Genomic DNA, 17,624 nt, shown 5'->3' on the forward strand with positions numbered 1-17,624 from the left:
TGCCTATTCTTATTTTTCTTTCTCTTCAGAAAAATGTCTCTGCTCTTTGATATATATGTATATATATATATATATATATATATATATATATATATATATATATATATATATATATATATATGTATATATATAAAAAAAATTTATTCATTCACTTGCTCTCTTGCTGAGAGTTGATACTGCTCTCAGGTCTGTACACCAAAGCTATATCCAGTAGCTCGTTAGCTTAGCTGAAAGAGCAGAATCTTTAGAAACAGACAACACAGACAACCGAGAGAGACGACAAAGGTCTTGTTTGTCACGTCAAGTTACAAACTGCTGCAGCTGATTTTGAGTCTCATTCCAAACTCGCTAAATAATGACCCTCTGGGATTGGAGGATGGGTCGAACACCATCCCAAAGTGCCAGTTTTTGACGAGTTAGGACCTTTCTTACAAATAGCACCTTTAACAATCAGTTATTGTCACCAATGTCACACATTTTTACTTGAAAAAGACTTATGATACTGTAAACCGTAAACTGTGAATCAATAGGTGACACATATGTCTGGAAGTGAGCTCAAGTTGAGCAGTTGAGAGGTTTCCACCTCTCTGTTTGCCTCCTAGATTACTATCATCACCTCTTCTGCAGAGCAGACATGCTATTTCCACCAACGAAAAAAAGAAATTCACCAGGCGACAGAGCGCTTCTGCCAGTTTGAAGTAGAAAAGAGACCAGCCTCGGGAAAGATTTGCAGAAGTTGAACTCGTATATATGTATGTATATATATATATATATATATATATATATATATATATATATATATATATATATATATATATATATATATATATATATATATACATATATATATTGGACTCGCTTAACACACAGACAACAACAGATGCGCATCACAGCCATCTCTAGAAAACAAATCCGCCCACAGTAGCTGTTCTGACATCCAATATGCTGAGCTTTAAGGGAGAGCCCACCATGACAATGCATTATTGTGATATCACAAATTTGTCTGGCAGTGACAGGTCCGGAGAACATTCCCTCCCCCCACCCACTGCAGTACAAATCACTTGTAATTGGCCCATTACTCTGTCACCAGGCCTGCCTGGCTGAGCCCTGGGAGGAGCCGGTGCAGGGGATCCGTCTCACCTTGTCTGAGTGGCTCAGGTATGTCGACCCTGGAGAGACTGCAGCCCACTCCTCTTAAAGGGATGTCCTGTGGGGAAAGCTGTCGATCATCGGACCTCCCACCGTGTCAGAATTCTTCTACTTGGCTCTGGAGGCCGAGCAGCATTCGATCATCACCGCTGAGAGCATTTTAAAATGGCTTTCCCCACTTCTGCGAGCCAATCCCACTCCTCTTTCACGTCTTTGTTGGAGCTGTCAGTCAGTGCCGACTTTACATTTAGCAGTAATTACAATTTCAAACTGCTCGGTGTGTCAGATGTCACTTGGACTTAAGCTTGTTGTTATGACATTCTCCCCCTAAATGGCTTCACTAAGGCATCTATTGTCATTTTGTCTGTCTTTGGCTCAAGAGGAACAAGGTGCATTTACCTGCAGTCATACTAGACGTTAAGGACTACAAGAGCACTTTGCTTTACACACATCCAGTCAACTTTTAAAATTTCACAGTGTCGTGGTTTTGACACAAATATTAATAATTTTCTGTGGTGTGTTTTCTGATTTGGTTCAGCGTTTGCATCAGTGATACCTGCCTGTTATCTTCTGTACACACATAAATGGTAATTGTCATATGATGTTTATGTGAAACTAAACCTCCTTTTTTACATCCTAGTTCAAATGAGTAGAAAATTTGATTTATTCGTAATTGCTGGACCCTCCAAGTAGCCACCTGTCTTTAATTTAGGCTTTAATCACTGTTCTGGGGACCTTATTCTCCTCTGAGGACAGCTTATCTATTCAGTTATGAACAAAATACATAGCTTAGAGTTTGTTTTTGTGTTCATGTTGTAAATATGATCTGTTTTGAGTTTGAATGTTTTCCACAAACTACAGAGTGTACCTGTAAAATATATTTCTTTTGTCCTAAGATTTCTTTTCTTTTCATTTTTTGTAAATGACTGTGCGTTTTATCCTTGTAGATAATTTGTTTTGTATTCCGCTCGCATCTCGAACACGGAGCAGTGCAGCTTTACTTCCTGCTTTTTACTTCTTGGAGTTTTAAATTTGAATACCGGTCTTTTAAATAAAAGATGAACACATAAATCCCAGAGCGTCAAATTCAGTGATATTACTTGAATGAAAAACAAGCTGAAATGTTTGCTGGCAGAGAGAAAGCCTCATGACTCACGACTTCAGCGACGGCTCACATCTGCTCTGAATGCAGCCTTTGCAGAGTTGCTGCATTTCCTTTATTGTGGACTGGAGCAGAACTGAAAATCATCCTTTTTTTTTTTTTTTTCCAAGTCTCTCATATAATGGATGCCTCACCTCTGCTCGCTCCATTAAACGGAGAATAATTTGATCTTTGAATAAATTTTAATGATGTTTAAAATGTTCCCCCCAAGCAGACAATTACTTAATTGTACCGCTTTGAGAGGGGACAATAGCTATATCTTTGTGTTACCTAATAGCGTCTAAGTGACTGGCCAAGATCATTTCCACCGCGGGGCACCAACACAAGTCTCGGCCCCTGCCAGCGCCCAGTGAAGAGTGGGCTCAATTAAAAGCCCTTCATAAATATTAAACACTATCTATCAGCAAGTTATTCATATAAATGATGTACCCACTTGTAAGCACAGACTATCAACATCTAAATGTCCTCTGTAAATACAGCTCAGTCATGGAATCCTCGCTCCGCTGTAACTCCAGAGCCGGCCAGTTTTTTAAAACGGGCACGGCGCCAGCTTAGCACTCCGCCATGCTAGCTAACAGAGAGGCGGCAGCACTAATGTTTGGCTCCCGCTCGTATGGTAAGTGATCAGTTTCGTCAGAGCGGGGAGATCCCTGCACAGGGCTGATTCATCTGTCGGCAGAGCGAAGGGGGCCGGCTGAAAGACACACAACGCTTGGAGGGAAAAATAAGACTGGTGAATTTATTCATAGTTACACTGAGCTGTTTGATATTTCACGGCTCAACCTGTTGAAGTTCCGTGTCACAATTCTGCAGTGATGGAGCAGATCTAATTACCCTGTAAATATAAACTACAAACCATTTAGCATAAACAAAACGTGGCAGTGCTTACAGATCCTGTGTAAATGAACTGACAATACATCTTTTGAGCCTTGTCAAAAGTGTCACTTTTAAGATGTTTGATTATACAAAAGTAAAGTAAATTATATAAAATCTACATTTGAGACCAGGCTTTACATTGTCCTTATTCTGACGAAATAAAATGTTCCAAAGCATTTTGTACCTTCTCAGAGATGATTAGTCTCAGAGAGAATCCCGCAGCATTGTACCATGAATAATAGCACATGTCTCTATATTATTCATCAGCTCTGGGCTAAAGTTGGTCACTTGGAGTCACCGTGACAGATGCTTTCTGGTCGGGTGCCAAGCGCAGGCAAGTGAGAAGTCTCGGAAGTGTTTGCAGCGGGGTGTAAAGGAGCCCTGCAGGTCATGTTGGCCCTGTTCAGATAACCATGGCTAAACACTGGGGCTAACTAGGAAAGCTTCACAATGAGAAACCGCCAGGTCCCGGAGTTAACCCTTTAGTGTCTCAGCGGAGGGCGACATTGAGGTGTGTGGTTATTGTAGATTGTCTGTTAGATAGAGATGGGCGGGGGGCACGGCACATGGAGAAGCAAATATAAGTGCATTTGAGGAAGAGTTACTGTATGGTTTATTTTGCGAAAACAATTCTGTGAAAGTCTGTGGTGGTTTCTTGATCAGTGTTAGTGAAGTGAGGTGAAAGCAGCACAACAAAGAGAGGCTGTGAAACTTTTAGGTTTTGTGTAAGTGTCAGTTTGAGTTATGTCATACATAAAAACATATAAATTCACGCTAGAACTGTTGACTTTTGGGCGTAGGTTTGAATTATTATTGCAATAAGACAGTGCTACATGTTAAAGCAAAACTCTCGCCAAAATGTAATCTAGGCTTTTCTTGTGAATTTCCTGACTCAAACCTTCGTGTAAAAGCATAATTACAACCAAAGAGGCACTTTTAAGATTGACTGTATTCTTGTTTTTGGGTCAAACTCATTTTCGGTGGGAGTGCTACGGGCAACAGCATCAAAATCGGCATTTTTAAAACACTAAGAAGGCTCGACAGAATATGAAACTTTGCTCGTAGTATCGCCAGGGTCTCTACACGACTGTATGACTGTGGTGCAATATTTTTGCCAGATTTTAAATTTTGAAAATTAAAATCCAAACCTTGTTGGTCAATGTTTGATTGACACCTGTCAGATCCTGTCAGTGCAAGATGATACAGCACAACAAGTGTTTGCATACTACAGCTCTGTCGACATCCATGGATAACATACATTGTATGTTTCATAGTTTTATGGAGTTCGGACACTCTTGTTTCATCCGACTTGCTGTGAGGTTCTGTAAGTCAGCGGCCCGCACAGACTCGAAGTGAAGCGGTCAAAGCGTCTGATTTAGGTTTTCCTTAATTTGAACCACATGTGTCAAAACGCCCCTGAATGATTCTGACAAGTCTACACTGTTTAGTCTGCGCGGTTCCGTTTACATGAAAATGTGACAAATTCAACATCGCCGCTGTCTTTCGATCGAGAGATAGGCTTTAAAAATAACACATTATTGCAATATGCCACAAATTAAGTTTTCATAGAAAACAGAGAACTTCAGTCACTACGGTCACCATTAACATCTGTGACGAGCTGGAGGGGGAAGCTTTGGGCTCTTTTCAGGTATTAATGCAGTCCGATTTTTGTAACCAGTAAAGGTGGAGACAAATGTTTGGTCATATTGTTCTTACAACTTTCATCAGCTGTTTTCTGAGTATTTTCAGACGGCATTTCATGAAATTAAATGAAATTATCGAGAAAACATGTCTTTAGCCAAACACAAGCGCCTCTTTCTTCTGCTCGTACGGTTGCGGAGGATTCATTTGTGCCTGTGAACACGGTTGCTAATTCCAGAGACCCTGTATTCAATTATTCATGCCAAGTACATAACTTTTCAATTAACTAATTGCCAGGCTCTGGAGATTTCACTGCGCCCCCGGCAGGTTACGAAGCAGCCGTGGAGGGGATTTCTTCACCTGTATTCTTAATACACAGTGACTTCAAGAGAAAAGAATCGAGTAAATATTTAAGAGTACAAAATGAGCTTTTATAATTATACATCTACAGACTTAAGAATCACTTTTGTCATTGATGGGCTTTCACTCTGACAGACATTTAAAGGTTAATATTTTGAATTTTTGAATAGTCAGGTGTCTGTCGTAAAACCGACAGCGTTATTAGTTGATGTAAATAATCTTGTTGTCCATTCTGGCTGCAAAGAAAACCCTCCCTGAAGCACTTTCAGCGTGATTGCATGTAAAAATCAATTAAAGGCTAATACCGGGCTTTAGCAGACTGACAATTTAAGTGTTCTGTTCTTTTTTAGTTTTTATCTTTTTTGAAGTGTTTCCCTGCTGCACCTCAGCATGGACAAACTCTCTGTGGAGAAACAAAAAAGGGATTTTATACTAAATAAAACCCCCAAATCCCGGACGACAGTTGTAAAAGTTCTCAATCACAAATAAAAAAGATATTCCACAAGAGAAAGAACAACATTTTTTCTTCCGTCTCTAGAATAATGCTGACAACATTAAGCTGAGCGATGTTGTCCTGAGATCCAGCAGTGATCAGACCAGCAGCTGCATGTCTCAAACATGAACTCACAGGGCCTGAAGAAACCGTGATGTGTGAGGAAATGCACAGCAGACTGCTGCAAGAAACTCGTTTCACTCACTTGCCAAACTCCGCCATGTTACGGACAATCTAATCTGTCTGACCTGATGACCTGTCCACGGAGATAAGGAGCAACAGGGAAGTTCCCGGGACCAGCGACGCACTGAGAGCTGAGCCACACTCAGTAGCAGTTGTCTCTGTGGTGTTTTGTATTTGTGAATGGCAGATATTCATGTTTATCCGCAAGGAGCTGCAACACCAAAACATGTATGTAACCTTTCACTTTATTAAACATGAAAACTGCAAAAGAAAGTCACATGCACAGAGGAATTTATCCACACAATATTTTAGGCTTCTATAAAATGCATATAAACACTTAAATTTGAACATATGAAGATTGTGTCTTTCAGGACAACATTAATCAAAAGTAGTCATCATGACATAAAGATTTTTAAACTGTTAGACAGACTGAAGACTCAGGTTTTCTTTGTGCCAGAGTGCTAACCGTGTCTATGTAACTATTCATGGCTCCAGCCTCAATACGTGTGCAACAAAAAATGCCATTTCAACCATAAATGGAATTTGAAAGGGGGCGACTTGCGATATTTTAAAGCAAGCCCCTGTTTATTCCTTGTCATAAACATCTCAACATCCATGATAACTTTCTCCAGCTGGTCCTCATTCTCAAACCAATCCTCAGTGGAATAACAGTGGACATTATAAACCGCACAACATACGAGCTTAAAGAAGCCACGCATGGACTTGTGGTCGCTTCAGATCGAGCAGATTTGAATATAGTTAGAGTGAGGCGGCCTCCGCCTTCAGGCAGGTAAATAATGTAATGGGAAACTGTCACAACTGATTTGAGGGGGCACACAGCCAACAGCAGGAGACGATATGACATTTCTTCTCAGATCGCAGCCTCCCGATTGCAATCTGTTAAGTTGGGGAGCGTGTAAGGAGCAGCGGGGCACGAGAAGGAGGAGGAGGACCAGGAGGAGGAAAGAGGAACGTGGAGAACAGAGCAGAGATGACAGGAGGAGAAAGAGCAGGGGGGTGGGGGGAGGCTGAGGAGGTGACAGGGTGAGCGCTGTACAGTGATAATACTGGCTCCTTTCAGCCAGTGCACAGGGGTAAGGTGAGACTCCCTCCAAACTGTGCTTTCTGGGCAGTGGCCCAAGCTCGGGGCTGCCTGATTGATTCTCCCAGTAAAAGGCCCGTTTGTGCAGCTGTGCCAAAGCTGATTTCTCCCGGAGAACCCACATTAACCAACACGTAGAGACCCCCGGTGAGAGCAAATGAGGGTGACAGCACTTTCCTGCTCTGGCAATGTATACGTTTGAAAAACAGATGCAACTATACCGTATGAATTAAAGTGTAACGATAAGCCAGATACTTTGTTTTTATGACAGATTATATTCAGTGTCTTTTTTATCATTGACCATGTGATGTAACAACACGAGTTAAAATAACAAATCATGGCCGCAAGATGATTTTAATGGCTACATTTACATGCAGAGGGAAACAGGATGTTGTCAAATTCCATGCAAGTGTGAACCCATCATGACTTCATCCATTGGTTTGTGTGCTTCTGTTTGGCTTTATTGTTCTCGCCATTTTGTTTTTTTGTTTTTTGGAGCCAGATGTTACCATATTTGGATGAAAGGGTGGAGCTGGAGGACCTGATGCACCGTTGTAGCGACTTGAATCATATCCTGCTTTATCATGTATTTTACTCTAAATGGGACCATGATTTACAAAAAGAACATCATGTTGTGTTGAAGAAGACTTGGAACTAGCAGTTGAGACCATGAAGTCATTAACTGTTAACTGAGGTAATAAATCAAGTGAGTCATTTTCTCATAAGATTATATATATTCTGACTTCTTTTTGAAACCAGTGGAGCTGCACCTGCTGGCCTTTTTGACAGAACACAGATGTAAGGCACTTATGCATCAGCTTCACTTCACAGACCCAGAAGCTCTGTTCATATCTTATACAGTCAGTGACTCCATGTCGTGTTTTAGTTTTCACGGTCCTCACCCTGCAGTTTCAATGAATACAGCTGTATATTGTGTGGGTGCAAAAATGTTTCAGATGTGGAGCAGATTGTCTCTTATTCATTAATTAGTAACAGGTTGTCTATCGTGGGAAACAAAAGGATCTGTAAAATCATCTCCGCAGTGATTTTCATTCGCCGTAAAATGTGCTGTTCACCTCATGCACGTTTGAGCCCGAGTATATGGAGAGAACTGAAATGAGAAGCAAAGCAAAAAAGCAAATTTGACCAATAGCAACATTTTACAATCAGAATTGTCAACAAAATGTCACATTATTATATTATGTTAGTGTTGTTTGAGTTTGAGTGTTTCCTATAAAATTGATAAAGCAAGGCAGGATGATTACATTTTCATTTGGAGTTACATTCTGGGTACAGATGGGAATGATGTAAGACTGGCTGAACACTGCAGCTGACTACAAATGACCGCTGAGGCTCTAAACATGGCTCCTTTTGACTGGGGAATCGTTCATTTATTGGCTTGTGGAGCTGCAGCCTCTGAGTGCTGCGCTCATCCCTGTGTGAATCAAACCCTCTCTGATTAGCCATTCAGAGTAGATGGGATAAGGCAAGGCCCCAGGTGGCCCCCTCTGTTAAATGGCAGATTAAAGAGTGCACAACTAATTTCTTTAGCCTAATCTTATTAAAGGAAAAACAGCTGTCAACTGTCACCGTATGAATACAAACGGTCTGAGACCGGAGCAGGAGAGTGTGTCTGCACCATGTTGGTGCGGCGCACACACACTGCTTCATGCACATCCATCACCTGTGAATGTCAATATTACACATGTCATTTATAAACCACTATGGCCTCTTTCATTTCTAATTCAAAACCCAACCAGAATAAATGTTGGCAGTTGTAGGGTTTCTGCAAATCACTGAGATGTTGAAACTTTAAGGTTGATATTTTGCACTTTTCCAATTTCTTGTTGTTACAGTTCTGTGCTTTAAAGCTGGAAAAAAAGGGGTTGGAAAAAAATCCAGTTTGGACTAATCTAGTTTAGTTCCCACAATGGCTGGAAATGGTCCCGTCTGTCAACTGTCTCATCAAAAATATTTGATTTTTGTGCTGGGAAAATATCCTGATATCTCGTTGAAGATATCCAGTGTTTTCATACTTGCAAGTGTTGAAACGGCAACTCAAACAATGGTCCCCTCCTTCGCTATCACACCACCACCAGCCCCTTTAAAAGGTCAGCTCACATACATGTAATCCGATCGCGATATGACACAAAACGTTAATATACAAATGAAATGTACAGATTTTGTACAGAACAATGCTAACATTGTATTTGGGTGTGTGGCTGCAAATCGTTTTTTGTTTTCTTCAGTCCATGACCATCACATTATTGTATAACAAGGGATACAATTACAAATTTAAGGCATATTATCCTGAAAACATATGAAGAAATACAAAATTATAAATTGATTTATTTATAGCAAATTAAGGATAACTGTAGTCCTGCGATCCTGAGTATATAAAAAAAAATCTTCAACCATGATCAGACTATTTAAATTGGAAGAAACACAACTTTATACATCCTCCATCTGTACCTCCTCCCCGTCATCACTCCCTCACACTCACCGCCCAGACTCAGAATTTCTTGGCCCCCTGCCCTCAGACATGATCTGACACCAGGTGCTCGTGACCCCATGGGTCTTTTGGGGACCCCTCCATTTTAAAGCCTCATCACCTCTGAATCCCCTCCCACGTAATCCTACCACCCCCATACGCTCACATGCACACTGAGGCAGCTCCAGCGCCGCGTCTCCATAATGCATAAAGAACCGGTCCTGAGAGTCACAGCGTTTGAGAAATGGCTGGTTTGAGTCTCAGTGGCTTATGACACCCGAGTACCGCAGCCCACACACTCCAGTGCCGCGCCATCACGGCCTTTTGATTGCTCCTCCTCTCTGTAATTGCCAGTGATTAACCCTGGCATGAGAGCAGGCCAGAGAGAGTCTCTCTCCCCTCTCTGCTGACAATCCTTGTCAGTGGGTTTGAGGGGCAATTTGGCTGCTGACATGCCTTCCCCAGTCTCCTGTTACTGGGGAAGTATGCTGCGCTTGACCCCGCCGTGCTAGACTATCTGAGGTGGCTGAATTCCTTTCTCTCCCTCTTTCACTTCTTCTCTCCATTTCCCCCTCTTTCCCTCTCTGTTTGTCTGTCTCTCTACGCTTGTTGCCTCTCCTCCCCACCCTCCTCCTTCCTTCCTTCTTCTTTTTTTTTTTTTTTTTTTAGCTCCAGCCTCCATCTCTTTTCTCAACGCTTCTTTCTCTTTCTGCTAGAGTTCACATCGGACAACCAGACTCCCTGGCTTTTAATGCCTGGGCTGCCTGTGTCTGCCTGCTTGCAAGACTGCACGGGGGCAACAAACAATGGGCATATTGTTAATCTGTCCATAAGAAAGCCTTATCTTGTTGTAGACATGGTATTAAATTTCGGAGCGGCCCCATGCGGCCAGCCGGGGGGGTGGGGGGAGTGGAGAGAGAGGGAGAGAGAGAGAGAGAGAGAGAGAGAGAGAGAGAGAGAGAGAGAGAGAGAGAGAGAGAGAGAGAGAGATGTGGATAATAAGCTGTGTAATCTCCTCACCTACTCTAAACAGCTTAACCTTGTCAGTGGCTGCTGGCCCAGTGGCACCCTGGCAAGGGATCACATAGGGTTAAAATCTACTGTATGCAACCTCCAATGTACGGCGTGGAGACCGAAGTTGGCAACACTTAATTATGTGCATATACTCCGAGCTGATCAGAAAAAAAACAGTGTGTTTATGTTTGCAAGTACATAAAAATAGTGATCTAAAAATGACCAAACACACAAACAGATATCTTTGTGTCATTGTCCATCTTACTGTAAAGGGTTTAAAGGTTAAGATGCAGGAATTTGGCGACTTAGACGAGCTTTCTTAACTCTGTATGAAGTCCAATCTGAATTCCAGAGCAGATGGTTTATCTGGGTGGGAGAAAAGAAGATTAGGAGGGCTACAAATTACAATTTTGACTTGAAGACAGTGTCCTTACTTCCATAACGATTCTGCTCATTTGGCAGTTGTTCAGTCGCAGGATGTGGAAGAAGAGTATCCTCACACACTTCAAAGTCTCCGGCGAATGTGAAAACTGATATCAAGCTTGAAGTGGTTACAGTCGATTCAAGCAATTTGAGTTCAAGAAAAAAGACAAAAAAAAAATCCCCTCATGTGGCGAGGGATCACGGGGGATTAGATAACCCAGGGGTGTGCACCCAAAGTTCAGATCCCGCAGTTCAAACTGTGTTAACAGGAAATAAAAAGGTGGATCAGGAGATCAGAGAAGTGACCAGAGGACACAACGGGTCAGTCTTTTTTCATACAGAGGCAGACAGCTTCACATGAACAGATGTTTGAGTGTTGAAGAATTAAAAAGTGGAGAAGACTGGGTGAGATTCAACCACAGTCAATTAAAAAAAGATTTGGTCACAGCATACCTACTTCTTTTTACCCAACCTGCCACTTTTATCTGAATCATGTGAAAAAAGAAAAAAGTATACTAACAACATTTAATTTTTCCATTATTGCTGGCTAAACTGACACAGATTTAAACCACCTCCAAAGTCCTTTGGCAGTGAGCAGTGCTCCTGTGCCTTTGTGCCATTACATGGCAAAGGAGACCAGTTTAACCAGTTGGTTGACTGGTTTGTCTGGTGTCACAACCGTCCTCACTACATTTAAAACTGCACATTTTTTAGACAGAGTCAGACATATGTGGAGATAAATGCACTTTTGTTGCAGCATATTAGCTGCACGTCATAGTGGTGCAGTGGTGTGTATTAGTCATTCCTGACTGTCTAAATTGTCCTGATGCAACACAAATCCACATGTGTCCACTAATAAAAATCCAGTTAAACTGATTTTCTGCAAATACTGCCTCAGGTGTGAATTTGGCACTTAGTGCTGCTGTGGCTTTTTCTATCAGCGTCTCCCTGGAGGCGTGGTGAGTCGTGGTCTTGTACGCTGACAGGAGGTTGGTGGCGAGCCCAGATTGTGGGGACAGGCTCGCACACCACCAACGTCCAGCTCCACTGCTCTCCAGCAGCACCTACTGGAGCCTGCGTGAACCTACAGACTACATACAGCAAACACGTACTGTACAGACGGCGAGCAAAATCTGCATCACATTATGCATCATAAAGGTGTGTTTGCTCACTCGTGCTAATCCAAAGCCACACATGGAGGCACCTATAAATCCTGTCTTATTTGTTCTTTGATTAGGTGTGTGTGTGTGTGTGTGTGTGTGTGTGTGTGTGTGTGTGTGTGTGAGTGAGAGAGAGAGAGAGGGAGAGAGAGAGAGAGAGGCTGCTGTTGCATGTAGGAAGAAGAGGATTATGGTAAAGTGTGGATACTTGAGCTGTATAAACTGTGCTTCAGCATCTGTTCTAACCCAGCATGAATAATCACCGCTGAACGCACAATAACGCGGTGAAGCCCAACAGAGCATAGACATGAATAAACCCATTTTACAAAATGTATATATAAAATAAAATATATAAAATCAATACAATAAAATTAATGTATCTGTCCCTAGTATACAAGATTTTATGGTAATCTACTACATCAACAGACATTCATAACAGTTTGAGGGCCTTTCATATGTTCCTTTTATATGTATATGCAGTAAATAAATATAGCATCTGCTTATTATCTCTCTCCCCTGACTAAAGGTCCAATCTGCTGGGTCAGTACAAAGAAAGAACCAACATTACCAAAACAAAAATCAATCATCATCCATTTGAAGGATGTGGACAGTGAGGAAGAGACAATATAGTGTGTGTGTGTGTGTGTGTGTGTGTGTGTGTGTGTGTGTGTGTGTGTGTGTGTGTGTGTGTGTGTGGATATGAATGCGGGGCACTCAGGGAGATGGTGAATGCCGCTAATGTGTGTAAGCTTGTCTTTATTTATAAGGGACGTGCAGGGTCAATGTCTTGGAGACTGTCCATGCACATTACATGCATATTCCTGCTGCACGTTCGGCAGACGGTTATTTATGTGGACGAGAGCAGCTGCTTCTGCCTCAACATCAGTCATCGATGTCGACGTGCAGACAGTTAGAGGTGCACCACCAACAAAAAGACACAGCGGATGTCCGTAGTGCATAACTGCAGGTGGTACACTCATGTTAAAAACCAGGCTCTGAATAGACTCAAACATGGCTGAACATAACAGGCGGCACAGGAACAATCCTATTTCTTCTCACACAGTGGGGGGTGGGGTGCTGATTAGTTAGCATTTAACTTTAGCCTCAGTCTTTTTTATGATATCATGCATGTAGCCATTAAGTAAGCTACGCCCTCGCTTAACTAGGTTCTTTTACTAGGGTGTTTACTGTTTATCTATTGTCTACTTTCTATATTTAGCTAAGAGTTAATTGTTTACTGAGGTTGGTTTACTTTCTATATCTAGGTTGTCACAACCTGGCTCAACAGCCGTGACAAAAAAGGGAAGCCACACGTCTACTGATCATAATAATATAAATTTAATAAAGTAAACAGGAAATACTGGTATGTCCATCTGTAGATCAGTGTGCATGCAATGTTGTTGCAAGTGGGTGAATGGTGGTGTGTACAAGATACAAACAAATTCAGTCAGGTGGCCAGCCAGGTGAGAGAGAGAGAATGCAAGCCAAGGCTGGCTTTATAGCCTCTCACTGCAGCCTCCTCAGGTGTGCTGCATCGGGGATAATGTTGCAGCTCCACCTCTCCAGCTCCGGCAACACCAATTACATCCTCCCACACCCACACATCCTAAACCAGCACTAGAGGCCGTCACACTCCCCCCCAGAAGACAGGGTTCCTACCCTGACTGTAAACAAAAACACATGAACATATACCAGATTACAATGTTTGCAACAGTAGCCAAGTATAACCACAGGCCCACTACCAACACCCCTTTCACCACTCGACCCTTGTTCCTCTTCCAGACTCAGCCTCCAACCTCAGCAACCTTGGTACCTAGGAGCAATTTAAGAGAAAGAAAGATAGATGCTGCAGAGGACAAGGCAGAGAACAGTGAAGATGACATGTTAGTAGTTATGACCACAACTACAAAGGTGCACGGGACAAAGCGTCTGCCATAACGTTATCTTTGCCCTTAATGTGCTGGATGTCCAGGTTGTAAGGCTGCAGAAACAAAGCCCACCGCATGAGCCTCTGATTTGGGTTCTGCAGGGAGTTCAAAAAAATTAGAGGGTTATGGTCAGTCAAAACTACAGTTGGCATTCCAGAGTCAAGATAAACATGGAAATGCTGCAAAGCCAAGATTAAGGCTAGTGCTTCTTTCTCTACCACTGAATAATTCAGCTGATAAGAGGTAAACTTCTTGGAAAAGAAGCTAACAGGACGTTCAACTCCGTGTTGGTCAGTTTGAAGGAGTACAGCTCCTGCTCCAATATGGCTGGCATCCACATGCAGCTTGAAAGGCTGATCCAAGCGGGGAGCTAACAACACAGGGGCAGAGCACAACAAAGCTTTAACATTGTAAAAGGCTTGTTGACATGAGTCTGACCAAATGAACTTCGACTTCGCCTTCAACAAGTCCGTCAGAGGAGCCACCACAGATGAAAAGTTCCGGCAAAAACAGCGGTAATAACCAACCATCCCCAGAAACCTCATGAGTTCCTTTTTGGTGGTAGGAACAGGAAAATCATCAATGGCTGAAACTTTGGCAAGATCAGGTCGCACATGACCCTGACCCACAACCTTACCGAGATATGTCACTGTGGCTTTTGCAAATTCACATTTTGCCAAGTTTACTGTCAGATTTCCATCAGCTAGTCGTTCAAACAAAGCACCAATACGAGTCAGATGCTCCTCCCAGGTATTACTGTATATCACCACATCATCTAGATATACAGCACAACCTTCCAGTCCATTAACCACCCTGTTCATAAGTCGTTGAAAAGTAGCTGGAGCATTACGCAAGCCAAATCCCATTACTGTATATGAAAACAGGCCGGAGGGCGTTATGAAAGCAGATATTTCTTGAGCTCTAGGGGTCAACGGCACCTGCCAGTACCCCTTTAACAGGTCGAACTTGCTCACATACTTCGCAGCACCAACTTGGTCGATACAGTCCTCCACACGAGGCAATGGATAGGAATCAGGCTTTGTCACAGCATTTACTTTTCGAAAATCTGTACAACACCGTGGTGACTTATCAGATTTTTCAACGAGCAAACATGGAGAAGCCCAGCTAGAAGAAGAATGTACAGCAATGTTGTTATCCAGCATGTATTTAACTTCAGCATCAATGATCTTTCGCTTCTCCTCAGACACTCTATAGAACCTCTGACGAATTGGTTTTGCGTCACCCACGTCAATATCATGTTCAGTCAAATTAGTTCTGGAAGGTGTGTCTCCAAATAAAGATGGATAGTTCTTTATCAAGTCAGCCAACTCAGTACGCTGATCATCTTTCAAGTGAGCCAACACCACATCTAATTTCTGAAGTGATTCAGAGTTTTTCAAACGGCCGCGCAACAGTGCATCATCAGGCACTGCCACATCTTCCCCCCCACTAAAGGCTGACTGCACCACTGTACATGCAGCCAAACCAGAATGAACAACTGAGGAAGAGGAACCTGCACAATCAGACTTGGCTTTTGATGAAGTACGCACATAATATGGTTTTAACAAATTTACATGGCAAAGCTGATTTCTTTTCCTGCGGTCTGGAGTGGCAATGACATAGTTTTGTTCAGACAGCTGACGCACTACAGTGTATGGACCAACAAACTTTGCCTGAAATGGTGACCCCACAATTGGTAACAAAGCAAGTACTTGATCCCCCTCACTGAATTGACGTGCTTCTGAGCGCCGATCATACCACTGCTTCATCTTAGCCTGAGACCTTTCCAGTTTTTCCTTTGCCAACTGGCCCGCCATATATAGCCTGTGTCGAAATCCATTCACGTACTCTATCAAGTTTGATGGGGGATCCTCTGCAATCCACTCATCCCGCAGCACTGCCAACGGTCCCCGCACCTTGTGACCAAAAACTAGATCATTAGGACTGAACCCTGTACTCTCCTGACACACCTCCCTGGCTGCTAAAAGCAACCATGGCAAACCTTCCTCCCAATCCCTATTCATTTCAGTGCAGTATGCTCGCAGTAATGACTTTAGAGTTTGATGGAACCGTTCTAATGCACCTTGACTCTGTGCGTGGTATGCTGATGCTTGATTGTGCTTGATGTTCAACTGTTTCAGAACCTGTGAAAACAAATGTGATGAAAAGTTTGACCCCTGGTCCGATTGAATGATCCTTGGTATTCCAAATATGGCAATAAACTGAGTTAACGCCTTAACTACAGATTTGGCTGTGATGGTACGCAAGGGATAAGCGGCCGGATAACGTGTGACTTGACACATTACAGTCAACAAATACTCAGACCCAGACTTTGACTTGGGCAAGGGCCCCACACAATCTACCATTAAATGTTGAAATGGTTTTTCCACTGCAGGTATTGGACAAAGTGGGGCAGGCTTAATAGTCTGGTTAGGCTTACCTGTTACCTGACATGTATGGCAAGTCTTAACATATGCTGCCACATCACGCTTGAGACGAGGCCAAAAAAAATAACGCAAGATGTGATTGTACGTTTTCCTAACTCCCAAATGCCCTGTCTGGTCATGAGAACATTTCAATACTTCATTTCGATACTTAGTTGGTACCACCACTTGAACAACTGCGTCACCCACACAATCAAAACCCTGGGGAACCCACTTACGGACCAATACGTCATTCTTCAGGAAATAGCCGGAGGTTGCACTTTTAGCTTCATTGCTAGGCCGCACCTGATCAAACAGCCCCCTTACTGCAGCATCAGCTCGCTGTTCACTGGCAAGCTCCTGCTGGGAAACAGAAAGAGATTCAGGTACATGAAATTCTGTTTCCAAATCACAATCCATCTGAACTGAAGAATCTGCCCCAGGTCTAGTCATTGCTCGGGTCACAGCACAAGCTGTGAACACCTCTGGGAACTCCTGTTTACAATCCCCCGTTTCTTTCCACAATGGTTTTGGCTTATTTGGTGGATAGCCATCAGCCCAGACACGGTTGCCAGCCAAATCATTCCCCAAAATCACATCTATCCCATCTATAGGCAAAGCAGGGCGCACGCCAATGTGGACATCACCATCCACAAGGCCACAAGACAGATTGGCTTTGTGCAGAGGAACACATATAGTGGTCAAACCCATTCCCCGTACCAATACACACCCTCCAGTATCTGTGTCTGGGGAAAAATCCAAGACAGAATCCAACACAAACGAATCCTTTGCCCCTGTATCTCGCAAAATTTTCACTGGCACCTTAGTACCACTACCAGTGAGAGATACAAACCCATCTGACACAAAAGCTCCAAAACCATCATAGTCTCCAGTCTCAGGCTTAACTGACTCAAGCACCCCCTTAGAAACCTCTGGTGCTATCCTAACTGGAGCACTGAGAGCAGCTGGTTTAGCCTGTCTCCCCACTGTACGATTTCCTCTGCTTCTCAGCACAGGACACTCAGCTTTCCAGTGTCCCTTTTCATGGCAATAATTACACATCTCACCAGATCCGACCGAACGTGGACCACGATTCATTTTTGCAGATTCAGACCAAGGTAACTTAGACGGACCACCAACTTTAGCGGAAGCACTGTCTAACCCACAGTATTTTCCAAACTTCTCCTTGTGTGCAAACACATATTCGTCTGCAAGCGTG

The sequence above is a fragment of the Acanthopagrus latus genome, chromosome 4, assembly GCF_904848185.1.
Source record: "Acanthopagrus latus isolate v.2019 chromosome 4, fAcaLat1.1, whole genome shotgun sequence".
NCBI lineage: Eukaryota > Metazoa > Chordata > Actinopteri > Spariformes > Sparidae > Acanthopagrus > Acanthopagrus latus.